At 36.7% G+C, this 18845-nt stretch overlaps 1 protein-coding gene across 3 annotated transcripts in view; it reads left to right on the top strand.

Moving 5' to 3' along the window:
- The window catches only part of maml3 (mastermind-like transcriptional coactivator 3), a 113205-nt gene that overhangs the window by 43983 nt on the left and 50377 nt on the right, over positions 1–18845 (top strand). The gene's annotated exons all lie outside the window — the stretch shown is intronic.

Here is an 18845-nt window from a genome sequence, read left to right as displayed (position 1 = left end):
TCATGACCCCAGACATCATCAAAACATAGCTACTTAAAGGGCTCACATACCTTCTTTAATTAGTTTTATTATTTGGCGTTTCAGCCTGAAACTCGTCCCACATGTTTATGTACATTAATAATACCTCAGATCATGTGGATTAAAGAGAGAAGTATGCTCTTACTTTTCTATAAGTGTGTGTAAACACACTCTTAGTCAAAGTGATTAGCAAAGTGTCTGATTTGCTAATGGTTGTCATTTTTTTCCTTTGGATTTAACATCTGCTAAAATGAATATATGTACATTTTGGTTACTGTATTTAGTAAACCAGAAAAAAAATTTTTTTACCAGTGAATTATGTTACGTCTTATGTTGTTAAATTAATGTTTAATGCATTATTTTAGTGTCATGAGTATTGCTATCATGGTGTTTTGTTTGTGTGTGTGTGTGTGTGTGTGTGTGTGTGTGTGTGTGTGTGTGTGTAAGTGTACCTGTACGTAATACACAGTTAGTGTACTTACAGACTCCATTACCCTGTATAATATATATAAACTCTAGCTTCTTTTATTATTGAACTAATGCATGAAATGTTCTTGCTCTCAAGCTCAGATATCAGCTGTATTTCTACCACTTATAGTCATCTGAGACCACTCTAGGGAGATAGAGGCCTTTGTAGTCCTTAAGGTGAAAGTTATTTTACTATCAGGCCAAGAAAACTTGTCAGGAGTTAGAAAAGCTAAGAATCATGTGGCTCAAAAGGGCAAGAAACAATGAATACATGAATGAGCTGACATGAACTGAATGAACAAATACAGGTGTTTTGATCACCCAGGGTCCATTCATGAAGGTTGTGTGTTCTCTTTTCTCTCCCTCAGTGTGTGTGTGTGTGTGTGTGTGTGTGTGTGTGTGTGTGTGTGTGTGTGTGTGTGTGTGTGTGTGTAAACAGCAGCTGGGACCGCCTCTGTGATTAGATTAGCTTCTCTTAGCGCTTCCTAATTGGTCCAACAAACAGAAAGGCTGCCTGGGATACAGCTCCATCCTTTTATCTCTCTTGAACACACACACACACACACACACACACACAGATGAGTCATCAGTATGTAGCCTTTCTTTCCTCTGCTTTCAGTTACTCATTTCATTTGATCACTTTCTGTCTCACTTTCAGTAGAAAGTTCATGCTAATCTGGAGGTTATTTTTGCACATCAATGCTCTCCCTCAAACATATTTTGAACTTTCATTAAGATGTTTATTTTACTGTAGCTTTTATTGTCTGTGGTGTATGCAAGGTATTGTAGTATAAAATAGAGCGGTGGAATCAAACGTCTTTTCAACTCCATGTATTTGGTCCATAAGTCGTGATGTCATGAAGAAAGCAAAGCTCCTAGCATGAAGTAAGCAGATCTGTACACATTTATGCTTGATGTCCCTTAGTTCACTGTTTTGCTGTTGCTTCTAACAGATTCACACTAAGAATGACATGACTAAGCGCTATCAATCACTGACAAAACTTGCAAGCAGTGTTTTTTCTTTTTTGAAACTAAAACAGTTCATAACAAATGAATTTTCATGAGCATCTGAGAACAGTTCACATATCTGAACAAAAGCTAAATCAAAAGTTAAAAAAAAAAAGTGGAGGGGAAACAAATTTGTAAGGTTCATAGGGATGCTTTGTTTCTTTTTAGAACCTTTTTGGATTTAAAATGGCTCTTATATGTGAGTGTTTAGATGTTAAAATACTTTCTCCCATCCCATCTTAAAGGGATAGTCCATCCAAAAATGATAGTTCTATCATCATTTCGTACTTGCTCTCATGTCGTTCCAAACCTGCATTGCTTACTTTCTTCTGTGGGACCTGAAAAAATATATTTTGAAGAATGTTGGTGACCAAACAGTTTCACTTCCCAATGAGTTTCACTGTTTTTCTTTGTCCATAAAATAGAAGTCAGTTGGAATCATGGATTTGTTTGTGGGGTGGACTAACATAAACTAAGCCATTCACAGACTGAATGTGCAAAATAAAGCACTCAAAAACATTAGCTTTAACCAGAGGTGTGGAGCTAATCAATGGCAGTGTTTGTGAAACCTGTTAGAAGTCATCACATTCTGACACTAGTCACACTGAAATTATAATTCATCATTCAGTGTAGGAGTAACAGGCTGTGACACATCACCCATCCAAAACTTGATGGCCACTAGAGGATAGATTAAGAACTTTTAAACCACTGAGTCGCATCTGTCTGCAATTCACTTTTATTTATGAATTTATTTGTAAGTGCACATAAGTTAGTGACAGACCATGTAATGTAATGATGTCCTTTGTGAAGTATTATCAGAAAGCCTAATCAAAGCACAGACCTCAAGTATAACCATCTTACTCAAGATTTCTTTCACACTCATGCAGTCTAGGCATGTTTATGACATATTTCCTTGTCACAGTGGTTATGTTTGAATTACACTTAAGAGATATTTTAAATAGTGTAATTAGCCAAGGTGTTGTGTGTGTGTGAGCCCTTATTTGTTGAAAATTTGTGTTCTAGAAATGAGCTACACAGTTTATATACTTTATATAATGCTCACTTTGCTTATTCCTTAAGAATAAATTGCACTAATCATGTTTTAATCTTTGGCAAAACCTGTCATATTGTGTGCTTTTTTTAAAGCATTGCAATGAATGCTATACCTATTCTAAACGTGTAATAAAGGCTTTATAACATGTAATGCAAGTTGATGGGAGAACAAATGCAAGAAAGTGGGCAGGTCCCACTTTGAATCTATGATCTGCACACATGGTTATTAGTTTGTGAGCGTTCACGTGAGCAGCAGTACTGTGCATGTTTATCCGCACTACTGAACAGGAAAATGGTTACCGTACCATCCACATGTGCATTAACACTTGAACATACAATCTCTGGGAAAGAGAGACCCCTCAAAGAAGTCCAAATGCAGCTTGGCAGGAAATGAAAAATGGATTAATGTTGCGCTTCCTTGACATACACAGACAGAGTCTCTTGGTATGTCTGCTGCAGCTTTCTAGCTCCTTGCACTGGAGCACACAAGTTAGTGAAATGTGATTCTTTTCTTTTTCAGGGCTGCAGCTAAAAAAAAAAAAAATGATGATATTATATTAATGTTGTTTATTTGATATATTTCACATCTTGACTAGTATTCTCTTTTGAAAAGACTCTTTATAATATGCTATATTCAAAAATATATAGGCCTATTACACAATCTCAGGGTCCCGACCTTCTCAGAGCTGTCAAAATAAAAGTCTGCTGCACCGTCAAAATAAAAAAAGTCTCAGCCAAAGACTTTTTTTATTGGTTAAACAGGAAATACTTACCAGGCAATAATTTTTTAAAAAGTCAAATATCGACCGATATATCGGCCTTGGCATTATATCGGTCAACCAATAATGTAAAGGTGACAAAGCAGCAATTTGAAAGCATGCAGAACAGGTGGGTTCAGTAATATTACAGTTTATTTGTTCATATGAAATTACATGCATTTGTGTTTATAAGCATCTGGAGAAACAAACAAAAAAAAATGTAAAATGTTGATATTGATTGGCAATTATTTAAAAGTTATCTAAGCAAAATGAATTTGCATTTTTTAAACTCTACGTTAAAACGTCTAAACTCACTTGTAGCATTAAAAACAATTGATTTTAGTGCTTTTTTCATTTTATTTTATAGAAAATATTATAATTTTTTTTATATCAATCATTAATCAATTATGGGCCAGAATTTTGATGCACACTTTAAGTATTAGTGATGTTAACATTTATGTTTTGCAAAATGGAAGTGGTCACATGATAACAAAACATAAATATGCCGTAGTTTTTCTTTTTTTTTTTTTTTTTTTACAATATGGTTTTTTCACTTAAGTGACATTTCTGCCACAGGATAAAAAAAAAAAATTAACAAGGTAATTGTAACTTTTTTTTTTTTTTTTTCAGAATTGTGAGGAGGTGAAGTCTGAATTTTGAAATATAAATTCTGAATCATGAGATAAAAAGTTGCAATTACCTTTTTTATGTTTTTTTTTGTCCAAGCCTACATCAGAGTGGAAAGACCCAGAAATAGCAAATGAAATTGGTTGGTTATTATTTTCAGGATTTTTAGCAATTTTTTTTTCTATTAGTTTGCAGCCCTATTCTTTTCCGTCTTTTCTCTTCTTGGAGTTTGTCATTAGAGTATACTTAGTCGCTCAATAATATTTCAATTGCCCTCTGCCCGAGAACCTATACTGGGGCCAACAGGAGAGCAGCTCCATGTGTCTGTGCACTCTCTCTCTCTCTCTCTCTCTCTCAAAGTCTGGCTCTCTTGAAAACCTTTGTTCATAGAATACAGAATAACACCGCACATCCTCTGTTGCTCCTCATGCCATAACACACACATACACACACACTCTCTCAAAGTGAGGCCAGTGGGACACAGTTATTGCCTCGCCAGAGTGCCATCAGGGATGCTCATATCGGTGATGTGCTTTGTTTCCATGGTAGCCTCTCTGTCTCTTCTTCAACCAAACCCCCACCACCCTTTAAAAAGCCGATTTGTGGAAGAAGAAAACATGGAAAAAGTGGAACATTTAAAAGGGAAAAGTATGTAGAGTGAAAAATATGTCAGTGATGCTTGATGGCACCAAAGCATCTGCATCTCTTTTTAAGAATTTCTCTGTTTTTCTTTCCTTCTCTCTCACTTTCTCTCCGGCACGATTGGGTCAGCTGTACTCAGCCATCCGCTGCCTGCGCGCCAGTTAGGGAAGACAGACTGCCATACACACACACACACACACACACACACACACACACACACACACACACACACACGCTCAGACTGAATCATGCACAGGTGCACACTCTCATCCACTTATTCACACACACTCCAGATGTACACACACACACACACACCCATTTGAAGTCAGCAGCAGGTGTCTTACTCATCATTGAATATGAAAAGATGTGTATGGTGTATGTCCATTTGTATGAGTTTTTGTGTATTTCTGAGAATATTATGAGGTTACTGTCTGTACTTCCATTTCTCTTTAAAAGCATCTGGAAAAACAAACTCCTCGTTGATGTTCTATGAAATATATTATTGCTGTTCTCTGCTTTGCCTCTTTCTGTAAGGATGCTTGTATAACAGGTGCACACACCAGGCCTTAACAATGACGAATTTTTTTTTTTTTTCAGATCTTTCTTGCCCTGCCAACATTTTCACCGGCCACAGAAATAAAAAGCTTTTACATTGTATTTTTTTGTGTGCCAGTATATCAGTAATTGTATTTTTTATTAATTGTTTAGTTTACAAATGTTGATGTGTGATAATTGCTGGGAATGATACAGCTTTAATGTAACTCCGTGACTTTATTCACAGGATTTAGCAGGAAGTTTTACTCTGTACCAGTCACAGTTGTAGTTCAGAGATGTTTTTTTGTTAATATTTGAATTATTTTATTTTTATTTATTTTTTTCAATTTAATAATAGGTTTTCTGTACAACATAATTTGGTGTTTATATGAGATAATGGCTAGAAATAACACAACTATAATGTTTATATAGTGTTACAAATATAAGCAGCTATGCGTTCATACACTGGCCCCATAATCTTGATTTAAACTTTTGTCGGAAAGTGTTTTTTTTTTTTTTTTTTTTTTTTTTTTTTCAAGACTCTCTATGATAATGCATCGGCCCCGTAGGGTAGGTCACAGTCCGTCAGCTGGCCTGAAACACATTCGCATTGGCTTTGATCCAGCAGACCATCCTGGTTGTTCAGCCATATACACATATAACAAATATTTTTTTCTTATACTGAGATTGAGAAATAAAGGGACTATGTGTATAACAGAAGGGCATTGTACACATGCACAGAGACACACGCTCCAGTATCAAAGCACCTCCTGGCGGGGACAACGCAGCCGTGGTGACCAGACCATCTGGCTGGCGAGCTGAGGAGGGACACCCTCCTTTCTTTCTCTCTCTCCCCCTTTGCCCCTGGCCTAAATGGCACCAAGTCAAAGCCACCCTGTCCCACCCAGAGGGGGCAAACCCAGATACCACCCTGAAATAAGCCCCATCTGCAGTTGTTAAAATAAAGCCAATTTTAAGATTAAAAAAAAAGTGAGCTGGACTTCAGTCAGAAGACTTTATGGTGGTTGTGAAAAGACGTCTCTGTATGACAGGTAGAGCACAGGGAGTTGAGAATAAGAAGGCTTTGCGATGTCTGCCAAAAGTGTAGTTGTTTTAAAGGTGGAGCAAATATTATTTTTTTCTTATTTTAAATAACATACAATGCATTAAATGGAGGTAATTTGGATACGTTTTTGATTTCATGTCAACTTATGTGTTTCTTTTTTTAATGAAACATGAGATTTCTATTTATCCATTGAAAGACTAGATAACAAAAACTTAAATGATTTGAAAAAAGGTTATAAAGTTAAACAAATCCATATGAATCTAGCAGTTTAATCCAAGTCTTGTGAAGAGATGAGATTGATGAACAGATTTAATACTTTTATTAAAATATAAACATACACACATACAAAGCAAATCAAACCATTTGATTCATGTGGATTTGTTTAATGACACCTTTATAAGATTGTTGTATCTTTTAAGTTTTGGTTAAAGTGCACCTTGGTAATGAAGTTAGACTTTTTTGCCAACTTTCTGGATAAAATAACAAATCAAGGTTGGTTCAACTGTTGAATTAACTGCTATACAACTTGCCAGTTTGTGTGTTTCTTGAAGGGATAGTTCATCCATAAATGAAAATGCAGTAAGGAAATCATTAAAATAGTCCATGTGATATCAGTTGTAGTTGTGATTTTATGAAGCTACGAGAATACTCTTGTGAACACGCATCGAAGGCAAGCACGGAAGAGAAGAAATTGTTGAATAAAGTCGTTATTTTTGTTTTCTTTTGTGCACAAAAAGTATTCTTGTAGCTTCATAACATTACGGTTGAACCACTGATGTCACATGGATTATTTAATCGATGTTCTTGCTACCTTTCTGGGCTTTGAACGCATCAGTTGCATTGCTGTCTATGCAGGGTCAGAAAGCTCTCGGATTTAATCAAACATATCTTAATTTGTGTTCTGAAGATAAACAAAGGTCTTAATGACAATAAACTCAACGTTTAACTTCGACGTGAGAGTAACTAATTAATGACAGAATTTTAATTTTTGGGTGAACTATCCTTTTAAGAATCAAAACTATGACCTTGATGCTTCTACAGCTGTCCTCTACCAGTTAAACAACTCAGAAACCTTCTTTCTTGCTTACCAGATTGGCCATGACAATAGCAGTGTCACGTATGATCCTCATCTTAATATATTCCTTCCTTTCATCTGTTATAGTCTTGTGTGTTTCAATAAATGCTGTGATGCACATATCCAGAGCACATGACCTTCAGTAAAAGCCACATCCAGACAAGACCTTAGTAGAAACTGCAGCGATCCCGATCCTGTTTGAATCAGTATGTGAAATGACATGATACTCTATTAATAACTGCAACTGAGACATCATTTAGAAAGCTCATCCTGTCCAAATAGACTCAATATGTGTGTGTGTGTATATATAGATATATATATATATATATATATATATATATATATATATATATAGGAGCTCATTTTTGGTTTAAAAATAACTTTATCCCTTTTTTCTTCTTAATGCATTTCTGCTTTAACAATATTGGCTTACTCTGGCCTTTCTTTCCCTCCTTTTCCTTTCCTATCGCTTTTTCTTCCTCCGTGTCTCTCTCTCTCACCCTCTTCCCTTGTTTTATGACTTTCCTCCTGCTTTGAGCCTGATCTCTGTGTGAGGGGAGAGATGGAGGGAGAAAGGGAGGTGGTGGAGAGAGGAAAAGGACAGGCAAATGGCCGGATTGATTTACAGAGGACTGAGGACAGCAGGCACAAACCCCTCCTCTCCTCACTTCCTTTCTTCCTCCGCCCATCCACATTTTCTCTCTCTCTCTTTCCCCCCTCCTTCTTGCTGTGGTACGGCTCCAAGAACAGGAAGCAGTGGAACACTAAAAATAGAGAAAGAGAGACAGACAGAGAAAAGAGCATTTGGAGGGAGGGGGGGTGGCGAAAGCAGGGATGGAAAGATATAAACAGAGAAATAGTTTGCATAAACAGATGGGTAATTGGAAAGAATGAGGAGGGAGAGAAATTAAAGTAATAAAATGGTCAACAAGATAACTGTAAAGCAAGTTTTCATTTCCTGCTGTCATAAGATGAAGGTAAATGACATGAGGGGGTGACAGAGAGATGAAGAGAGGTTATGGGGTATCTGTCGCTCTCCTCCCATCGCTGTGGTCAAGTCCAAAACTGCAGATTCCTTGAGCAGGTTCTTCTTTTGAATAAGTGCTTGCTTTTGTTCTAGTATAGATGTGGTGATTTCTTGATTTGTTTGTTCCTTTTTTATGTTTTTTTTTTTTTATAATTTTTTTTAGACTTGAGTCGCTTCACTGCCATTAACAACTCCTCTCCTGTGGCATCATGGGATAGTAAAGTGTCCAGCATAGATTCTCATCAGAAGCAGAAGGTCATCAGGGTACTTTTCACCTGTTTTATGAATACTATGAATTTGGACACACTGCTCTTTACAGTTTTCACCTGCTGTATAGTAAGGCAACATGTATATTCGAATAGAGACAATGCCAGATGTCAGTACATCACCAAATTGAAAGACTTAGAAAGACAGAAAAGTTTAAGAAGTGCCATTTGGGACAAGCATTTTGTGAGGAGTTTAACCTGTAGCATCAATGCTAATTACCCATTAAGCCCTGTTCACACCAAGGACGAAAACTATAAAGGCAACAATAAAGATATAGTTCTAAAAATCATTCTCAATCTCAATCTAGTTATCTTTATAGTTATTGTTCATGGTGTGAATGGGGCTTTAGGCAATAAAAGTCCATTAGCATATTGCTGTAGACCTGCTTGTACACAGACATATTTCTGGAGTTAAAATATGTCAGGTGTCTGAAATGGGGTGATTTTCTGCTGTAGTCTCGTAATTGAGTCAGTAGCACTGGGCTAGTGGGAATGCGTTAATCAATCATGAATAGCTTCTTCTCTATCATTTCCATCATTTCCACCTGCGGGTGTTTTGGGTAGTCTCAGGAAAATCCACCCATGTTAACTTTTTAAGTCTTCTGTTTGCTGTTGGTTGAATGTTAAATTTTAAATTTACAATTGTTCTGCGGTGATCACAACTTGAGCAGTTATCAATGCTCAATGTTTTTTGTCTTCAGGAATGTTGAGTTGTCATGTTGTGTGAGATTATCCTTGATTATCCAGTCGATAAAAGTGTTTTGAAATCTGCAGTCAGTGGATTATGTTTCCGTACCCATCGGATCGTAAAATGTCATGTGGCAGATGTAGAACTGATCTGGATTGAAATTGCTAATATCACATTCAACGAATGGCTTTAACATGTTTACCAACCCCTTTACGGTATTTGTTTGGTTCAAATGAACAGCAGGTATTTCTTATTGGTCTTAATGCCTAAAATTTGCCACTATTAAGACTTACATAAATGAACTTTAATGAGCCTGTAACACATGCTATTCTTTTCACTTACAGTTTTTGCCTGCTATATAGCATGGAAGTATGCATATTTGGAAGCAGGGGATGTTTTTTCGGATAGCCTTTGGTTAGCACAGTGTTTCCCAACCCTGTTCCTGGAGGCACACCAACACAACACATTTTCAAACTCTTCCTAATTAAACACAACTGATTCAGCTCATCAGCTCGTTAGCAGAGAATCCCAAACCAAAAATGAATGGGACAGATAAAGGAGACTGTGTGCCTCCAGGAACAAGGTTGGAAAACATGGGTTAGCATGCTAACAGCTTAGCCTGCTAGCTTACTATATTGCTAATTTTTTTTTAAAAAATAGCTCATTTAGTGAATATAGAAAAGTGTTTTTTGGCACCTACGTCACGGTTTGGTCAGTTACCCGGACTGGAGATACTCAGATGTGAACAACAGCATGGATTGCATGGTTAATTTCCTACTGAATACATTGTTCTGCTAATTTAAGCTGTCTAAACCAAGAAAAAAAAGTGTGAAAGCCGCAAGATCAGATAGAGAAGAACTTAATAAGTAGGAAAGGGTGCGATATTTTGAAGTTAATAGGTGGTAAAGATAGGTACGAGCAATATGAATTAAGATATTAGCCTAATATTTCACCTACCTGACAAGAAATGATAAGAACAAACATGGATTTTGTCAAGATTCTTTTCCTGGAAATCCTGGTCCAGTTTGGCCATCCACAAAAATTTTTTTGCGCTTTTCTCCTTGATTTGTTCGAACCTTTGGTAGTCTATAGTACTTCAAATGTTTTTCCCTGTACGACCTATTAGTACAGCCCCAAACATGACAATAACTGGCCATTTTCAGCAGCAATAATCAAACAAAAGTTGCGAGTTCTGTTTGGTTCAGTCAGTGTAGGGCTGGATGATTAATAAAAAAGAAATCAAAACCAAAATTCAGAACCTCTAACCGACTTAATTTTCCCATGTCATTTTTTTTTTAATCCTATTAATACTTTTCCTTAAAAACATACTACCGAGTGACGTGTATGACCATTGCGCTCGAGTCAATTGCAGCGTCTCTCACATGAGGTGCGTTAAAAGAATTTAAACTTTTACACGCAGCGCCACTCATCAATGTCAGTTCCAAAACAGTGGACCATCAGAAGACCCCAGAGGTGGGGAAAGCATTGATAGCTTTTGTTTACAGTAGCAGGTTGGCATGGCAACTTTTATGTTTGAATGCAACATGGCATGGCATTCTGCACTACGCTTTTTTTTAACCATTCCTGAGCACTGCATCTCGCGGTTTTAGACATAAAGGCGTGTTCTGAGTGAATGGCCAGTAAGAACGTAGGGTAAATACTTGCACATACAGAGGGACAGGACAAGATCCTTGAGATGGTGACATGCTCTTTCTCTTAATCAGTGTTCTATTTACATTCATTATTTTAAATATTTCTTTACAGGAGATGCAAGTTATTCTTTTCTTCTTTTCACATTGCATTATTTAAAATAATATTCATTTACAAGAGAAGTTATTTTCTACTTTTTGCATGAGTATTTCAAATGTATTTTGTTTGCAAGAAACACTGGTTATTTTCTACTTTTGACATGCCAATGAGTATTTCAAATGTATTTTGTTTGCAAGAAACACGGAACAAGCGCCGGAACTCCTTTGTGCTTCACACAGGACGCGTTGGCCAGTCCGCTACTTTTTCACGCCTTTTTTGTGTTGACATGCCAATATTTATTTTGTTTGCAAAAAATGGAAACATGCTTTTTACAATAAAACTGAAATGTGACTCTTTTCATAAGATGTCTTCATTTCAAGTAAGCTTTGATTTCAGTTGTTCAAAAAAATTAACAGATAACCAAAAATAGTTTTTTTTCCACTTGCAGTTATGTGTTTATAACACAGAAGCCTTTTAATTAGTATTCAATTATGTAAGATAAAAAATGCACTCTTTCATTAGAAAAAAAAATCCACCTTTAATAGTTGAGTATATTTAAAAATATAAGGTCATAAAGATAAAAATTTAATTGTTTAGTTTGTTTAAAAATTTAAGGTTTAATTTATGCTCAGTGCTGCCAATATGGCCAATTGAAGACGTGTTGTGAAAACAGTGGTAGGGAATAAAGTTTTTTTTTGTTGAGCTTGATTATTACATTGTCTTTAAATAATATAAATAATTGTTAATTTAGCAAATTAATTGCTAGCACTTTACTTTTTTGTGTGGTTGTTTTGGAAGCCTTATTTAGATGTAAGTAGATGTAAATGGCAACCAAGCTGTGAGAAATGCAATTCATTTTGTCTTACTTTTCACTTAAGCACAACAGCACAATCCTCATTGATCTGTATCCCTCTGTATATTTGCATGTGTATCACATATATGTGAGACATACCTCACAAGTCAAACTAGTTACCGTCAAACCCATATTTACAGAGTGATGAATGGATGACTGGAAGTTATTAAGAATGTGCCAAATGAAGTCAGTGGGAGGAGCTTAGCCTGAAGAGCGTGTGAGTAATGTACAGATGATTATGACATTCTCAGTTTATTGTGACGAGCCGCTCTTTGTCTTCCCTCCCTCATTCTCCATGCTCCTGTTCTCTCTTTCTCTCTCCCCTTCCGTTTCTGAAGGCTCTCTCTCTCTCTCTCTCTCTCTCTCTCTCTCTCTCTCTCTCTGACCCGAAATCGGTCTCCCTTCGGGTGAGGTGCAGTAATTGTCTCTGCTGGCAGGGCTGCTGAAGGCTTTATTGGATTGGAGTAGGATTTCAGGGACTGTGTTTAACATGCACCCAGGCGCTACAGTGCACACACACACACATTCACTCAGCCAGTGTTTAAACAGGCTGCCATTAACAGTGAGGGAGGGAGACGGCGAGCGAGAGAGAGCGAGTATTTAGCAGCGTTTAGGAGGAGGCGGTGTTGCTCAACGAGCGGAAGCCTCGTGTGCTGACTCTCCGTGCCCCCTCTTTCTCCTCCCTCCTTTCTTCTGCTTCTGCTCTCTCCTGTCCTCCCCCTCCTGTCTTCCTTCTATCTCGCTCTCTCTCTCTTCTTCTTCTCCCTCATTAATATCTTATTATATTAGTGTTAACCAGTGGGTGCTCCTTCCATCTTCACACATACTGCCACCACACGCACTCACAAAAACACTGTACTGGGCTGAGAGTTATTTATAAACCTCTGTATCCCACAGACAGGAACTCACGAGGGAGAGAGTGAGGTAGAACAGATAGAGAGAGAGAGAGAGAGAGAAAGGAGGGGTGAGGTAATACATTTTTTCCAGCTAACCACAACATTCCAAAATTTCCCTACAACTTGATTCAAGCGTGAACAACGTGCATTGATCACAAAACAACAGCTTGCAACAAGTTAAAAATGACTAATTTGGTTTTAATACAGCTGTCTATGTTGTGTGCATTTAATTACGTACAGTCCTCATATGTTTATGTATCCCTTGCATAATCTACAAGATGTTTAGCATTTTAAAACGAGTAAGAGTCATCATACAATTTTTTTTTTAGTAGTATTGTCCTAAAGAACATGCATAACAGATATGCTTATTTCATAGACACGTTGTTGTTTAAAAGTACATACGTACATATGGTTCTTAAAGGGATAAATCACCTAAAATAGAACCTTCTGTCATTGTTGTGACTTTATTTATTGTTTATTTATTTTGTGTGTGTGTTACACAGAAAAAATTTGAATAATGTGCTGGTCACTCTTTTCCTTGCTTTATACTGAATAGGGACTTGTGCTTTAAAACTTGAGTAAAAGTGGGCCATATGTGACCCTGGACCTTAAAACCAGTCATAAGGCATATTACTAATCAAAAATATAGTTTTGATATATTTACGGTAGGAAATTTACAAAATATCTTCATGGAACATGATATTTACTTAGTATTCTTATGATTTTTGGCATAAAAGGAAAATTGTTCATTTTGACCCATATCGTACAATGTATTGTTGGCTATTGTTAAAAATATACCCATGTGACTTAAGACCGGTTTTGTGGTCCAGGGTCACATGAGTTGTGTGCTACTTTTCAAGTCTGCTGAGGTTATACAATGGCTTTGTTGACTAATAGACCAAAATATTGGTTAACTAGCGAGTTGAATCAGTCCAATTCTTTAATGAATCATTCAGACTATGATCTGGATTAACCTTTAATCAGAGATTTAACTCAAAAGAGCAATTTGTTGTTGATTCAGGCATCGCCGCTTCTCTCATGAAAGTTTTTTTTTATTTTTTTTATTAATATTAATAATTAATATTAGAAACAATGAGCTGCTTTACTAGCCAGGACAATCCAGGGTCTAGTACACATTAACACAGAGCTACAAATAATAGTAGCTCAAGGGTCAACATGCAATATTAAGAACCAGGGATATGTAAACTCTTGAACAGGATAATTTGTAATTTCAGTTACTATTATGTCTAATGGAATATATGTAAATTTATGCTATGGCAAATAGCTTCCTGGGGGTTGTAATAAATAAATAAAAAATAAAATGAAATGTTTATGAATGTTCTAATTTATTCTGCATGTGTGTAAACTTGTTTATTATTTTTATATTTTATTCTGCATATGTTTATGATTGTTCTAATTTATTCTGCATATGTGTAAACTTGTGAGCTCTAGAACACACACGTACACATACACACTTACACAAACCACATTTTTCAGATGAGTACTCTGCGCAGTATTTACTCGAGAGAGGCTGTGTGTAAGTGACTGTGTTGTGTGTTTAGCTGTGTTATCTGTTGTGTGTCAAAGGTCAACCTGCCTTTATTGTACCGTGCACATTCAAGAGCTCAATTTAATGATGTTGATTAAACACATACACACATGTCAACCTGCCTTTATTGTACCGTGCACATTCAAGAGCTCAATTTAATGATGTTGATTAAACACATACACACATAAAGACCTGAAAGCACTACATGTTTCGTTTTTTTTAAAGATTGTTTTTAGATAAGGGTTATATAATGTGTTTTTGTTGTGTTAATTTAAGATGTTGTTGTTGTCTGTTTAACACATGCAATAAAAACATTTAAAATTGCAAATTAATATCCATTTTTAATTATATTTTCTTAATCATATCTGTGACGTATTGTTCATTTGTGTTTGTCTTTTTGTATTTATTTATTGTATTAATAATATATTTTATTTTTTATGTGAATTCTTAGTACAGATAAACTACATGTTACTGTATTACTAAACTACATGTTATCATATAGTTTTGTTTTTCTGTATTAATTATAGGGACTTATGTAATGGTATCTGTTAATGCCATTTTTTATTTATTAATTTTATTTTTTATTTTATTGAATAATACAATAAATACCACCTCTTTGTTCTGTCCTAAGCTTCTGCAACAAGCAACAGGGCATTGTCATTCATTTGTCACACTTAGTAGCTCCGCCCACTCTAAAATCTTATTGGTCCAGAATTCTTTTCTTCATGCTGTACTTTTAAATGTCAAACATCATCTGACTGGTTGTAATCATGCCACGTTGCACAGCAATTTTTGCAGTCTTTTTGGACAAACAAATGTCATGTCACTGGAAACCTGTTTGGACACAATATAACCATAGTTTGTACCTGACTGCGATTTAGAGACAATTTAGCATTTTCTTACCTAGAAATGCAACATATCTTTGCTCATTTGCTAGGTGGACCCTGTAGGTGAAATAATCAAGGTTGTGTTTTCTGTTATTTTGTACAATACGGTTACGAGACAAAGTCAGTAACACAGGGTAAGTATTGCATACGTTGACAAAGAAGAGTGCACAGAGATTGAGACATAAAGAAGAAAATTTAGTAGATTAGGAAAAAAGTGTAGGGTATGTATTGAAGGGGAGAGAGAGGAAAGAAAACATTAGGGAGGGAGACCACTAGAGAGAAAGAGCGAGAGAGATTATTGGCAGAGGTGTCCAGTGCACTCAGCCCAGGAGCTGGGGGGAGGGGCTTCGGGATCAGGAGGTTGCTATAACAACTGCACCTTGGTGGTTCTCTCCCCCACCCATTGCGCTCTCTTTCTCTCTCTCTTTCTCTCTCTCTCTCTCCAGTCACATGAAAGCATTACCGTCTGTCTGAAGAGCTCTTCTGTCTTTCCCTCCCTCCCTCTTGTATATCTCTCTCTCCCTTTATCCATGTGCTCTCCCACATGGTGACTGTGAAGAGAGCAGGAGAGGGAGTGTGTTTGTGTGAGCTACTGAACACTTTAATAGGCAGTGAAATGGAGAAAAACAAACATCAGCATGAGTTGGGTATATAGAAGTTCACAGGTGGATGTGTGGAAACCTGACAAAAAGTATGAAAAGAATTTATGTATTTTCCTGTCTCTACCTCCGCCGCGTGTTTTATTTAGACTGCAATGCTGGTTGATGGTTTGGGGAGGTTTTCTCGACGTTCTTATCCTATTATGGCGGTTTTGAGCCAAATGCTGCTAGCTAGATGGGTCTCTGTCTGTTGGCTTATGGCGTCGCTAGTTATGCTATCCGTTCAGTACCACTCGACCCCAGACGTCAGTGAAGATGTCTGCTAGAGGGGGTTGGTGCTAAACATACCTAATTACGCCTCACTTAGCATGCAGAGTCTTTGCAGGAAGATGATCATTATTGATATCAATCATGTGCCACTCTGAGAGGATTCATCACACACGGACCGATAGGGTGCAGGAGTGGAGTGAGAAAAGGCTTAGCAAGTCATCCACAAATTTAAAAGGCATTAAGAGGAATGGTCTCAATAGCAGAATGTGTTTGCCAGTACTATTTTTACTGGTAATTAGGGTTCCTTTTAATAGAACTTAGAAATGAGTGACAAAGTAACCATGAAAACAACCTATAGTTAATAATAATAATAATAATAATAGTAATGTTACAATCATTATAATAAATATAAAATATATTTATTTATTTAAATGGGTGCTTGTCACAATACAATTTATGAAGACAAAATAACCATAAAAATATCACTTTTAGTAAACAATGGTACATATTAATTGTAATTTAATATTTAGTTGTAATAGCAATAATGACAATATTATGTAAAGAGATGCTTTTTATTTTATTTAGTATTTTGTTATAAATTTTAATTTTGGTTATTTGATTTTTGTTTAATTTTTTTCATTTAATTTTATATTTTATTTAATTATTTTATTTTATTTTTAGATTTTATTGTATTGTAATGAATTTTCATTTCATTTTCCACTGGTGGCACTCCAAGCTATTGTTATATGCTTTGACCAGTTAGATTGACTTTGGTTACTGGTTCATAACCGCAGTATGTACAGCACAATTTTACAAATATTGTTGTCAGTCCCCAACACTGACTCTATGAATGCAGCCGGTTTTATGTGTGAGCCACATTGTTCTCGATTTCTGCCTTGATTTCTTTCTCTCGTTCTCTCTCTCCCAGTCTCTCTCTATGTGAGTGACAGTCATCCTAATCGTCTTTATGGCATGATAAACGGCACGAATATTGACAGCCGTCGTGACAACGGTTGCCTTGACAACCCCCTTAGCAGCTGCACACGACAGAGGTGTAACAATGAAAGATGCAACCCCACGCAGACCTACAGTCAACATGAACGCGAGGGTCATATTTGAGCTTGCTACAGTATAGCTTACAGTACATGCAGTGTCTGTTAAGCATAGCCAGACAGTGTAAAAGTCTTATAGAGTTAGACTGCAGCAGAACGTGTTTTGTATGTGTGTGCATGCCTCATTTTATCCTGCTTATCTCCTTCTTTTGCATCAAGCTAGCCAGCAAGCATCACCCTTTCTTGTTTCCCATCATGATCTCGCTGTTCTTCTGGTCATGTAAGGAGAGACAGACTGAGAGAAAGAGATAGAATGTTTTTGGGGGGGTTGGAGTATTACCTCAGAGGAGGCTCGGAGAGAAGATCCATGAATCTTGTTGTTTCAGAATCTCATTTCGCATGTTTCGGTGGTGTGTGTGTGTGTGTGTGAGATTTGTAGCATGCACACACACACACACCGAAGTCCACTGGGATAAGTGGATATGGTGGGTGGAATCCTGCTATTGTGTATGGGGAGAATTTTGTCACTAATGTTCTTGTGGTTCATCTACATCTCCAGGTTTACGCACACATTTCACTTCTGTAATTAACACAATGTTAAATGTGTTCACTGTGAGAGTCATTAGCACAAACCGAATGATGAGGAGAGATGATGGGAAACGCTTTTCACCTTCTTTTCTATCCTCACCTCTCAGGAGGCATCTATCACTCTTTCCCCGTCAATATTTGCCGTTGTTCATTCCCCACTGCACTGCCCTGCAATAGCGAGAGGGAAGGGACCGTCTGCAAAGTGACACAACTGAATGTTGTGTCATTTGTGAATTAACTGGAGGAATGCTTAAACTCTCATTACGGCTGATTGCACCTTTTTCCCCTCCTAATTTGTGGTTGATTGTGCCAATATGTAATGCTATTTAAGGCAGTAATGACATTTTTAAGGTTTGTCCCCTGTCCCTAACCTCTGTTGGCATGTACATGTGTGTTACTGTCTAGCATGCTTGTGTTGAGCGGGTTAGACACAGCTTAATGGCTGAGACAAATTAAGCAGAAGAGCATTGTGGGATAAAAGTGTGCCCATGTGTGAACAATGAAACTCAGTTTGTTTTGCAACTGATTCCCTCTCCTCTATTCTCTCTCTCTTTTCTCTCTCTATGTAATTGTGAAGTGATAACTGACACTCATCACCATTTCCCTCCTATCAGTGATTCTCTGTGCAGTGAGAATTTATATGTTTGACTTATGTGTGCAGTGCCAGTAAAACAGGCATGTGCAAAACTACATATTTTCAAAACGGACAAACCAGTCAGTTGAATGACTCAATTCAATAGTTTGTCTAAAGGTAGCCTTGCATAATTAGGTTGGTTAAGAGTTCATGAGAAACCTGATCTGACAGTCAGATAGAAAGTGTCCTTGTGTTTAAAAAAAAAAAAAAAAAAAAAAAAGATCCAGTTTTTAAAATGGAACTGATTCATTCTCATAGAACCATGCTGCTGGATGAGCACACTAAGACTTCTTTTGAGTAGTCAGTTTAATTCATCCACTTTATAACAACTTTGCTGAAAAATATAAAAGATACGGATTGTTTGACATCACTGATGTGAGCCACTGTGGGCAGTTTGTGTTGAACAAAATACCTTCCCTCATTTGATGTCAAGACAACACCTTGGTGAAAGATCTTCTGTACTATCAGATAAACAAAAAGAGCAAATATCAAGTGAATGTTTAATTTTTTAACACATGTACAAGTAACCACAATGAAG

Source organism: Cyprinus carpio, chromosome B1, assembly GCF_018340385.1.
Source record: "Cyprinus carpio isolate SPL01 chromosome B1, ASM1834038v1, whole genome shotgun sequence".
In the NCBI taxonomy this organism is placed as follows: domain Eukaryota; kingdom Metazoa; phylum Chordata; class Actinopteri; order Cypriniformes; family Cyprinidae; genus Cyprinus; species Cyprinus carpio.
Note: the sequence above shows the minus strand (reverse complement) of the source record. Positions and strands in the feature narration are given on the sequence as shown.